Source organism: Chrysochloris asiatica, unplaced genomic scaffold (assembly GCF_000296735.1).
Source record: "Chrysochloris asiatica unplaced genomic scaffold, ChrAsi1.0 scaffold00006, whole genome shotgun sequence".
NCBI classification, from domain to species: domain Eukaryota; kingdom Metazoa; phylum Chordata; class Mammalia; order Afrosoricida; family Chrysochloridae; genus Chrysochloris; species Chrysochloris asiatica.
In genome coordinates, this window is record NW_006408524.1 from 14,057,933 (window position 1) to 14,068,397 (window position 10,465).

Consider the following 10,465-nt stretch of genomic DNA (forward strand, 5'->3'; position numbering starts at 1 on the left):
TGTCTGTCTTTTGAACTAAAATTCTGCTTTCCCAAGCATTATGTTCTTTTCCAGGTACTGGCCCTTCCTGATACCATGTTTAAAGTTTGTAAGATGAAGTTTTGCCATCCTCCCTGGCTGTTTTCTTACTGAGACAGATTTGTTTGTTCTTCTGACAATCCATAGTATATTTAATATTCTTCTCAAAACCCTAATTCAGATGTACCAATTCTTCACTCTTCCTTATTCATTGTCCAGCTTTCACAAGCATATGAGATCATTGAAAATACCATGGCTTGGCTCAGGTACATCTTAGTCCTCAAAGTGACACCTTTGATTTTTGACATTTTGAAGAAGTCTTTGCATCAGATTTGTCCAATGCATTATGTTGTTTGATTTCTTGACTGCTATTTCCATGGGTGTTAATTGTGGATCTAAGCTACATAGACTTTGGCCACTGCACAGTTCATTTTGAAAGGGATGTTAAAATTAAGGATAATTTTTTGTTAGTGGATTGTTTGTATTATGAATTTAATCTCAAAAACAAAAAAGTAGAAAAAGAAAGCAGTGGGAAAGATTTGACCCATCATTGCCAGCTTTGAAAGATGAAGGGAGACATGAATCAAAGAATATGGTTTCTAGAAGTTGCAAAAGACAAGGAAATGGATTCTCCCCTGAAGTGTCTATAAAGGAATTCAGTCTGGCCATCATCTCGATTCCAGCCCGGAGAGACATATGTTGGAAGTATAAAATATTAAGTTTGTGTTGTTTTCAGCCACTTAAAAATGCACACAGTTGTTGTTAAGTGCCCTTGAGTAGGTTCTGACACCTAGCAACTCTGTATAGGGTTTTTGAGGAGTAGCTGGTAAGTTTGAGCCATTGACCTTGTGGTTAGCAGTCTAGTACTTAATTCTACAATGCCGCACTGTGTGTGTGTATAGGAGTTTATAAGTTTTACCACATGTACAGATTTGTGTAGCCATAACTATAGACTACCTAATACTTCCTTGATACACACACACATCCACACACATACCCTTAACCCCTGGCAGTCGCTGATCTCTCCCCTGTTGCTATAATTTCTCCTTTTCCAGAACATGCTTACCTGTGTCAAGTCTTAGGTTGAAAACATCCGTTTAGCATTTCTTTTAGAGTATGTCTATTGTTGATGAGTTATTTTACTTTTCCTTCATTGAGAATGTCTTTATATCATTATAAAGACATCTTTATATAAGGATATTTCTATATCCTTCATCCCTGAAAGATGTTTTCACTGGCTATAAAAGTCTATGGTGACAGTTTTAGCATTTTAAACATGCTCTTCTCTTTCCTTCTGGCCTTCATGATTTTTTTGTTTGTTTTTATTGTAAATTATGTGATAGTTTACATGGGAGAACACCAGCTTTACACTCATCCTATCGTATTTTGTTTCATTGCAATGATTACAATCCCTTCCATGCATCATCAAGCAAACAAAAGGTACACCCCTCAAGCCTGTCCCTCATCTGTCAGCACACAGCCCCTCTCCCTCCCTGAGTCCAGAGTCCTCAGCCACTCCATCTCTCCACATCATCATCTCTGCCTCCATTTCTGGCATCACTGCTTCTCTGGATAGGATCCCACACTCCTCTCTTCTCCCTTGATTGTCCCAGGGTCCTCCGCTCCTGGACTGCAAAGTCAATCACTCCCCTCCTTTTGTTATAAAACATCTACCTTTACATGTCTGACCCTCACAGTCAGTTCTGATAACAATTATTCACTATTGTACCACAAGAGTCTTATCCCCATCTCCTTTCATCAGCCCCATCCAGACAGATTGGAAACCACTCAGTGGAGATTCTACCTTCCTCCACACCCTCTGGATCTAGGTTCCCTCTTGAAACTTGTAAGCCAGTCACTTCTTGCCTTTGTAGCCCCATTTTGGGTAGCCAATGTCTAAGTTGCCCATCCCTGACTACCCTGTGTACCGAGGGGGTGGGAGTGATTCTTGCTGTAAAAATTTGTTCCCTCTTTTGAGCTACTACATCCATAAGTATAGGTTAAGTTCATCAAATTGTAGTGGATTTTTTTTCCCTCTTCTTTCTTCTTCTAGTTGAGTTCTGACCATCCAGCTATTGAAGCCAGGTCAAGTGGGTACTATCTGCAAGTGTGGGTGTTTTGTGCATCATTCCTCCTTCATAGCACTCTCCACTATAGCCCTCAGTGGCCATGTTACTGCCTCTGGGCCCAAGAGTCCCCAGATGTTACCATACTCCTGGCAAACCAGGATTCTCAACCTGGGTTCACAGGAGTCTATCGAACTAGGTCAGACTTAGCTCACAACTTCATTGCTGTTTTTCCCCACTTCTCCTTATCGGTGACCAACGTGGTCACTAGCCAGACTAAATGCCTGTTCATGTATTCCCCTTGAGTCTTAGTCTTGGAAGGGAGTTTGCTCAGAGGGGACCTGACCACTTGCCTTGATGGCTCCCGGGCAAACAGTTTGCTTGTTCTTGTAGTAGTCAATCAGACTGCCGTTATTGTTTTTTATTTTTCTGGCTTTCATGATTTTGATGAGAAATCCAGTTAGTCAAATAAATGTTTCCCTCTACAGGAAGTCCCTGATTTATCATGGAGTTCTGTTCCAAGAACTCTGTTTTAAATTGGCACTGATACTAAGACAAATACTTCTTTTTAAAAAGGTTTCTTTATTAATGCCTTTTATTATCAGCATCTTTATAAATCCTATCTTGACTTGCCTTAGAATATTTGTGAATGAATATATGAGAATGATAACATCAACAACTCCATGTTGCAATACTGTATGTAGTACATGTTACTAATGATAAAAAGTACAAAAAACAAAACACACCAAACACTTGTGTGAATCATTGTAATGCAAATACATTGCAAATAGAGGAATACTTATATATATTCCTCTGGCTGCTCTCAAGGTATTTTTTTCTTTGCTTTATTTTTCAAAAATTTGACTATGATGTGTGTTGACATGAATTTGCTTAGGTTTATCTGTAACAGCATCTTATTTGAAGTGTACTGAACTTTTTGAATTTGTAATTGTATGTCTTCTATCAAATTTTTGGAAGTTCTAACCTATGCTTATTCAAATAACTTTTCTCTACCTTTCTTGCTGGCCCTCTAATAATCTGAATGGTAGACTTTTGGTACAACATGCCCCATATGTCCTTGACACTGCTCATTGCCTTTCAACATTTGTTTTCTCATTGTTGTTCAGATTGAATAATTTCTTTTTCTCTGTCTACAAGTTATCGATCCCATCCAGTGAATGTTTTATTTCCATTATTGTATTTTTCCGTTCCCCAAAAAATCTATTTAAGTTGTTATAGCTTCTAGGTTTTGTTTTGTTAACAAAAACAAAACGTTTTTTTTTTAACTGAGACTTTTTATCTTTGCAATCATTTCAAGAGAATTCACCCTTACTTCTTGGTACATGGTTTCAATAGCTGCTTTAGCAACTTTATCTAACAATTTCAGCATTTATGTCATCACTCAGCTGGCATCTGTTGACTATTGTTCCTCTTTTAAGTTGATATTTTTCTTGTTCTTCATATGCCAAGTAGCTTTGATTGTATATCCTGGACATTTTGAATAGCATGTTTTGTGAATACTATGGTCTATACATTTTGAATAGCATGTTTTGTGAATACTATGGTCTATACATTTTGAATAGCATGTTTTGTGAATACTATAGTCTATACATTTTGAATAGCATGTTTTGTGAATACTATGGTCTATACATTTTGAATAGTATGTTCTGTGAATTTATGTCTGTTTAAATCCTAAGGAGAATGCTGGCTTTGGCTTTGTTTTGTTTTATCAGGGAATTGATCTAGTTCAGTTCAGTTTTTCAAAGACTTTGCAGTGCTATTTGGATGTGTTCTCTGTGTCACCCAGTGCCCATTCTGTGGCTTGGGTGATAGTCTAACTTCTTGAAGCATGCACCGCTTGGAAGAAAACCTTATGGGACTGAGCCCATGAGCTGCCTCCTCTCTGTGATCATTCTAATCTTTCCCAACTCCCTGGAGCCCTCTGTTATGGTCCTGTGGTCAGAAAGCTGGAGTTCTAGTTTCCCAGCTCTGCTAGGCACTTCCTGTGACTATATCTGAGTATGGGTCCAAAGCAGTCAAATACTTATCTAGAAAGAAAACAAGGCAGTAGAATTTTGCCCTACCTTCTTAGGACCAGGGCTTCTTTGGTTGGAGAGAAGAATGAGTTTTAGGCAGCTTATTGGTAGCTGCTGCCACCATGGGGTTACCTGGGGGCTGGAACGAGAAAAAAGAAAAGAAAGCAAAATGAAACAAAAAGCAGGAGTCCCTTTACCCCACTCTTTGGACCAGAACGTGAAAATTTCTTTTGGAGCTTTTTCTGTTTGCGTCTGGAAGGCACTTCCAGGTTTCAGACTGCTTTGGAGTCCAGACCAGGTAACAGTAGAGGGGGGAATCTAGGAAACTCACCATGGGTTTGGTGGTACATCTGAGCTTCCTTCTCAGTGTCTATGCATCTGGCCAGGGTCTGTAGCTGCACCCAGTGGAAGAGGCATGCTGAAGTGCACTTGTTTCCTACTCGCCAGAACAGGAATCTCAACATATATATCTGTTGTTATTAAGTGTCGTCAAGTCAGTTCTGACACATAACAACCCTGAAAAGGGTTTCCGAGGAGTGGATGGTGAGTTTGAACCACTGACCCTGAGATTCAAACCGACCTTTTGGTCTAGGGCATTATCCCACAGCACCACACCAGGACTTCCATATATACATATATGTGTGTGTGTGTGTGTGTGTGTGTGTCTATGGGTATGTATGTTGTTGTTAAGTGCTATTGAGTCAGTTCCAACTCCTAGAGATCCCAGTACAAAATTTCTGAGGAGCAGCTGTTGGTTTGACTCTCTCTCTCTCTATCTCACACACACACATATATATGCACACATATATAAGTTGTTGTTTAGTGCTGTTGAGTCAGTTCTAACACATAGCAATTCTGTATAGGGTTTCCAAGGAAGGGCCAGTGGAATTGAACCATTGATCTTACAGTTCAAACCAACCTTTTGGTTCAGTGATTATACTATGGAACCATACCAGGATGCAGACATATACATATTTAATGTAAAGCTATAAACATTAAGGACCTTCACCTTTAGCAACAGACACAATGACCAATGTTAATTGCCCACATTGCCTTCTACTTGGCCTCTCATAACTTTATTCCTCCTGCTGAATTGGGCCTCCTGGCCAACTTAACTGTTGTCTGAGACAAGTACTGCCTGATGGGACACTTCTGAGGTCAGGCTACTTGAAGCAGGCCCTGCTTGCTGCCCAGGGCCTGACTCCTGTCTTCACCTTTCCATCCTCCCCCAGACAGTCTGGGACACAAGGGTCCTTGATGGCTTTATGACAAAGTTTGCCTGAGTCATGATACAAGTGTTAGAACCTGGAATGCCTGACTGAGATGTTTCTCCATATAAATAACAATGATTACTTTATAAATATTAGAAAAGTATTGAGGATTGAAGAACGTCATATAATCACTATCATTAAAATAATAATAGCTAACATTTATTAGGTATTTACAGTGTATAGGAATCTTGGTATTGCACTGTGGGTTAATAAGCTGGACGGCAAGGTCAGCAGTCAAGCTTACTAGCCACTCCTTGGAAACCCTATACAGGGTCGCTGCACACATAGATCAACACCATTCCTCTGTCAGTTTGTCATATTGACTGGTTTGTGTGTTGCTGTGATGCTGGAAGCTATGCCATTGGCATTTTAAATACCAGCAGGGTCCTGGTATGGCACTGTAGAATAAGCACTGGAATGCTAACCACCAGGTTGTCAGTTCAAACCCACCAGCCACTCCTCAGAAACCATCTACAAGGTTGTTATGACTTGGAACTGACTTGACAGCACTTAACAACAGCAACAGGATCACCCATGGTGAACAGGTTTCAACAGAGCTTCCGGATTAAGACATACTAAGACAAAGGAGAGGCAGACTGCTTCTGAATGGGGAGCCACTGAAACCTTATGGATAGCAGTGGAACATTGTCTGATAGAGTGTCAGAAGATGAACCCCTCAGATTGGAAGGCATTCAAAATACAACTGGGGAAAAACTGTCTCCTCCAAGTTGAGTTGATTGAATTGGTTGAATTGACCTTCATGATAATGTGAATGGAGCAAAGCCTTCAGGACCTTCCTTTGTTGATGGGGCACAATTCAAAATTAGAAGAAACAGCTGCAAACATCCATTAATAATTTAAATGTGAATGTACAAGTATGAATCTAGGAAAATCGAAAGTTGTCAAAAACTAACTGAATGCATAAAGATTATATCTTAGGCACTAGTGAGCTGAAATGAACTTTCATTGGACATTTTGAATCAGACAAACATACTGTTGGCTAGTCTCAGAATGAAAAATTCAATAGGAATGGTCACATTCATTATCAGAAAGAGCATTTCAAAATCCATCTAGAAGTACAACGCTCTCTATATTGTTATTATTATTCATAACAACTGGTCTAGGCATAACAAACTTCTAGGCATATGCACCTACCACTAGAGCCAATGATAAAGATATTGAAGAATTTTACCAACTTATTCAGTCCGAAAATGGATAAAAAATGCAATTAAGATTGATAACTACTGGTGATTGGAATGTGAACGTTGGAAACATTGGTCAATGTTTAAGCATTGCAAGAGGTACCGTATAATCAAGAACTGATGGTACTGAAGGAGAAAGTCCAAGCTGCACCGAAGGCCTTGGTGAAAAGCAAGACTCTCGAAATTGACAAAATACAAAGTGAAATGTTTCAACAAGCTGATGCAGTTTGGCCGCTCATTCATCTATGCCAAGAAATTTGGAAGACAGCTACTGTCTAGCCAACCAGCTAGAAGAGTTCCATATTTGTGCCCATTCCAAAGAAAGATGACCCAATGAAATGCAGAAATAATCAAACAATATCATTAATATCACATGCAAATATATTTTTGCTGAAGATAATTTAAAAATGGTTGTAACAGCAGTACATTGACAGGGCTGTTGTTGTTGTTAGGTGCCGAATCGGTACCGACTCATAGCGACCTTATAAACAGTGGAACAAAACACTACCTAATCCTGGACCAACCTGCCAGAAGTTCAAACTGGATTCAGAAGAGAATTTAGGATGAAGGATATAGTCGCTGATGTCAGATGGACTTGGGCTGAAAGCAGAGATTACCAGAAGGATGTTTACTTGTGTTTTATGAACTATGCAAAGACATTTGATTGTGTGAATCATAACAAATTATGGGTAACATTGAGAAGAAGATTGAGTATTTTAGAACATTTCATTAAGCTCATGAGGAACTTGTGCATAGACCTAGAGGCAGTCATTTGGACAGAACAAAGGAATATGGAATGATTTAAAATCAGAAAAGGTGTATGCCAGGGTTGTAGCCTTTCGTCATGCTTATTCAGTCTGTAGGCTGAGCAAATAATTCGAGAAGTGAAATTATATGACGAAGAAAGTGTCATCAGGATTGGAGGAAGACTCATCAACAACCTGTGATATGGAAATGACACAACCTTGCTTGCTGGCAGTGAAGAGGACTTAACATACATACTTATGAAGATCAAAGACTTCAGTATGGAGGACACTTCAATGTAAGGAAAACAAAAATCTTCACAACTGGACCAATAAATAACATTTTGATAAATACAGAAAATAGTGATGTTGTCGGGGAATTCATTTTTCTTGGAGCCACTCAACACTCACAGAAGCAGCAATCAAGAAATCAAAGGACATTTTGCATTAGGAAAATCAGCTGCAAACGATTTCTTTAAAATGTTAAAGATCAACGATGTCACTTTGAAAACCAAAGTGCGTCAGACTCAGCCATGCTGCTTTCAATCATTTCATACATATGAGAAACCTGGACAATGAGTAAGGAGAAGAATCGATGCCTTTGAATTGTGGTGTTCACAAAGGATACTGGAAGTACCAAGGGCCACCAATAGAACAAGGGAATCTGTCTTGAAAGTCAGAATGCTCTTGAGAAGCAAGGATGGAGAGACGTCATCTTTTCTGCTTTGGACATGCTATCAGGAAGGAGCAGTCCTTGGAAGAGTACATCATACTTGGTAAAGTAGAGGATCAATGAACAATCAATTGGAAATCCCCAATGAGGTGGATGAACACAGTGGCAGCAACAGTGGGCTCAAACATAACAATCGTGATGTTATGGGGACAGGGAAGTGCAATCCTACATGATACCCAGAAGGAGAAATATTGGAATGGGATTGTGAGCAGCCCTACAGACTATAAACTGGTGATTGGGGCATTAATTTCCATCTCTGTAAAACGGTAGTAATAATAGTCACTATGAGTCAGAACTGACTTGAAAGCATTTAACGAAAGAAACCCTGCTACGCAGCTAGGACAAGATTATGGGTGCACACAGGGGACACTGATTAAATAATCACTGTTGGCAGAGCGGTACCAGCACTGAGAGTTCTCCCGGAGTCTTTGAGTATTGACACATGTCTGGGACCTGAATCCATGTTAACTGATAATTGGATGCTTGTTATCACCCAAAGATGGGGCCTGACAGTTATTTAACACTTCACCAAGCAAAAAAAAAACAAGCAGCTGTTTCTTGGTGGCAGTTAGACGGCCAACACATGAAAAAGATTTGGCATACTCAGTGCTTTAACTACAGGCAAGATTTTAAAGGCCTCACCTATTGTCAGTATGTGAGGTCACACTTAAAAGCAGCTCCCACATATTTGTTCAATAATTCAGGGACAATCTGGGCAGCAGGAGGCAGTGATTTTCCCATTGAGGAGAGGAGAATCAGGGAGAGGGTTAGTAATTCCCCATTAAGGTTCAATGAGAAAACTGCAAGGGAAAGAGGGTAAGAGGAAACTAAAAGAAAAGCAGAGGAAACAGACCAGGCAACTGGCTTGGAGACAGGGGACTCTCAAACTTGGACTTGTTTATGTTGAGCCTCACAATGGAACCTGGTACAAGTGGAAGGGGAATCACAGTGAGGCTATTGGAGCCATAGAGGAAGCATGGACTATAACATCAGATGTAGTCCCTGGGTGGCGTACATGGTTTACACAGTCAGCTGCTAACCAAAGACTGGAGGTTCAAATTCATCCAGCAGTGCCTTGGGAGAAAGGCCTGGCTGTTCAAAAATAAAAACAAAAAATGCCATTGATGTTTCTGTGCTCTACTCAGACACACATGAGGTTGTCATGAGTTAGTGTCAACTTGACAGCAACTGGTGGTGGTAACATCAAACAAGCCTCTGTTCTTAATTGTCAGTTGCTCTTGGCAGGTTGTTTAACCTGTTTGCCTGAACCTTGATCTCTTTATCTACAAGTGTGGATAAAAATACCTACCTCCTATGACTTAAGGGTGGAGTCCTGGTGTGGCACTGTGGGTTAATGCACCAGACTGCAAAGCCATTTGAACTGCAAGGTCGGCAGTTCAAGCTCACCAGCTGTGCCTCAGAAACCCTATACAGGGTTGCTATGGGTCAGAATCGACTCTACGGCACTTAACAACAACAACGTAATTTAGAGGAAGAGTCTATATGAAAATTTATGTGGCACAGCCCTGGAACTGGGTGCTCACAAGGAGCCCAGTAAGTGTTAGCTACCTCCATCAGATGGGACTGACCTACATTCCAAGGTCTAGAAGAGATTATCATCAACCCTTCTGCCCTCCAATGCTCGCCTTGAAATTTCAGTGAAGCCTCAGACATCAAATTTGCTTCCACTCTACTATACTTTCTTCTACCACTCTGTGATTAGGATTTGTTTTTGGGGTTTTTTTTGGTGGGTGGTGGTGGTGAGTAGGAGTAAGAAGTGAGGACTAGGGTTAGGACTATTGCTAGGTCTACACTAGGCTGGCGGCTGCTGCCACTGCTGTGTGCCACTGAGTCCTTTCTGACTCACAGTTACCCTGTACAGGGCTCCCAAGGCTGTAGAACTTTACTAGAGCAGAAAGCTTCATTTTTTCCTGTGGAGCACCTGGTGTGTTTGAACTGCTGACCTTACAGTTAACATAACAGCCCAATGCATAACCCACTAAGCTACCAGTGCTCTTCGAAGCAGTTAATTATTGTAGTTATTAAGTGCTGTCCAGTTGATTCTGACTCTTAGTGACTCAGAATAGGCTTTCCAAGGATTGGCTGGGAGGTTTGAAATGTGAACCTTTTGGTTAGCAGTCCAAGGCTTATCCTACAGTGCCACACCAGGACTGCTGATGCAATTGTTGTTGTTGTTGTTAGGTGCCATTGAGTCGGTACCGATTCATAGTGACCTTATGCACAACAGAACGAAACACTGCCCGGTCCTGGGCCAACCTCACAATTGTTGCCACGCTTGAGTCCATTGCTGCCACTTTCCCAATCCATCTCACTTGGGGGTCTTCCTCTTTTTCTCTGACCCTCCACCTTACTAAACATGATATCCTTCTCCAGTG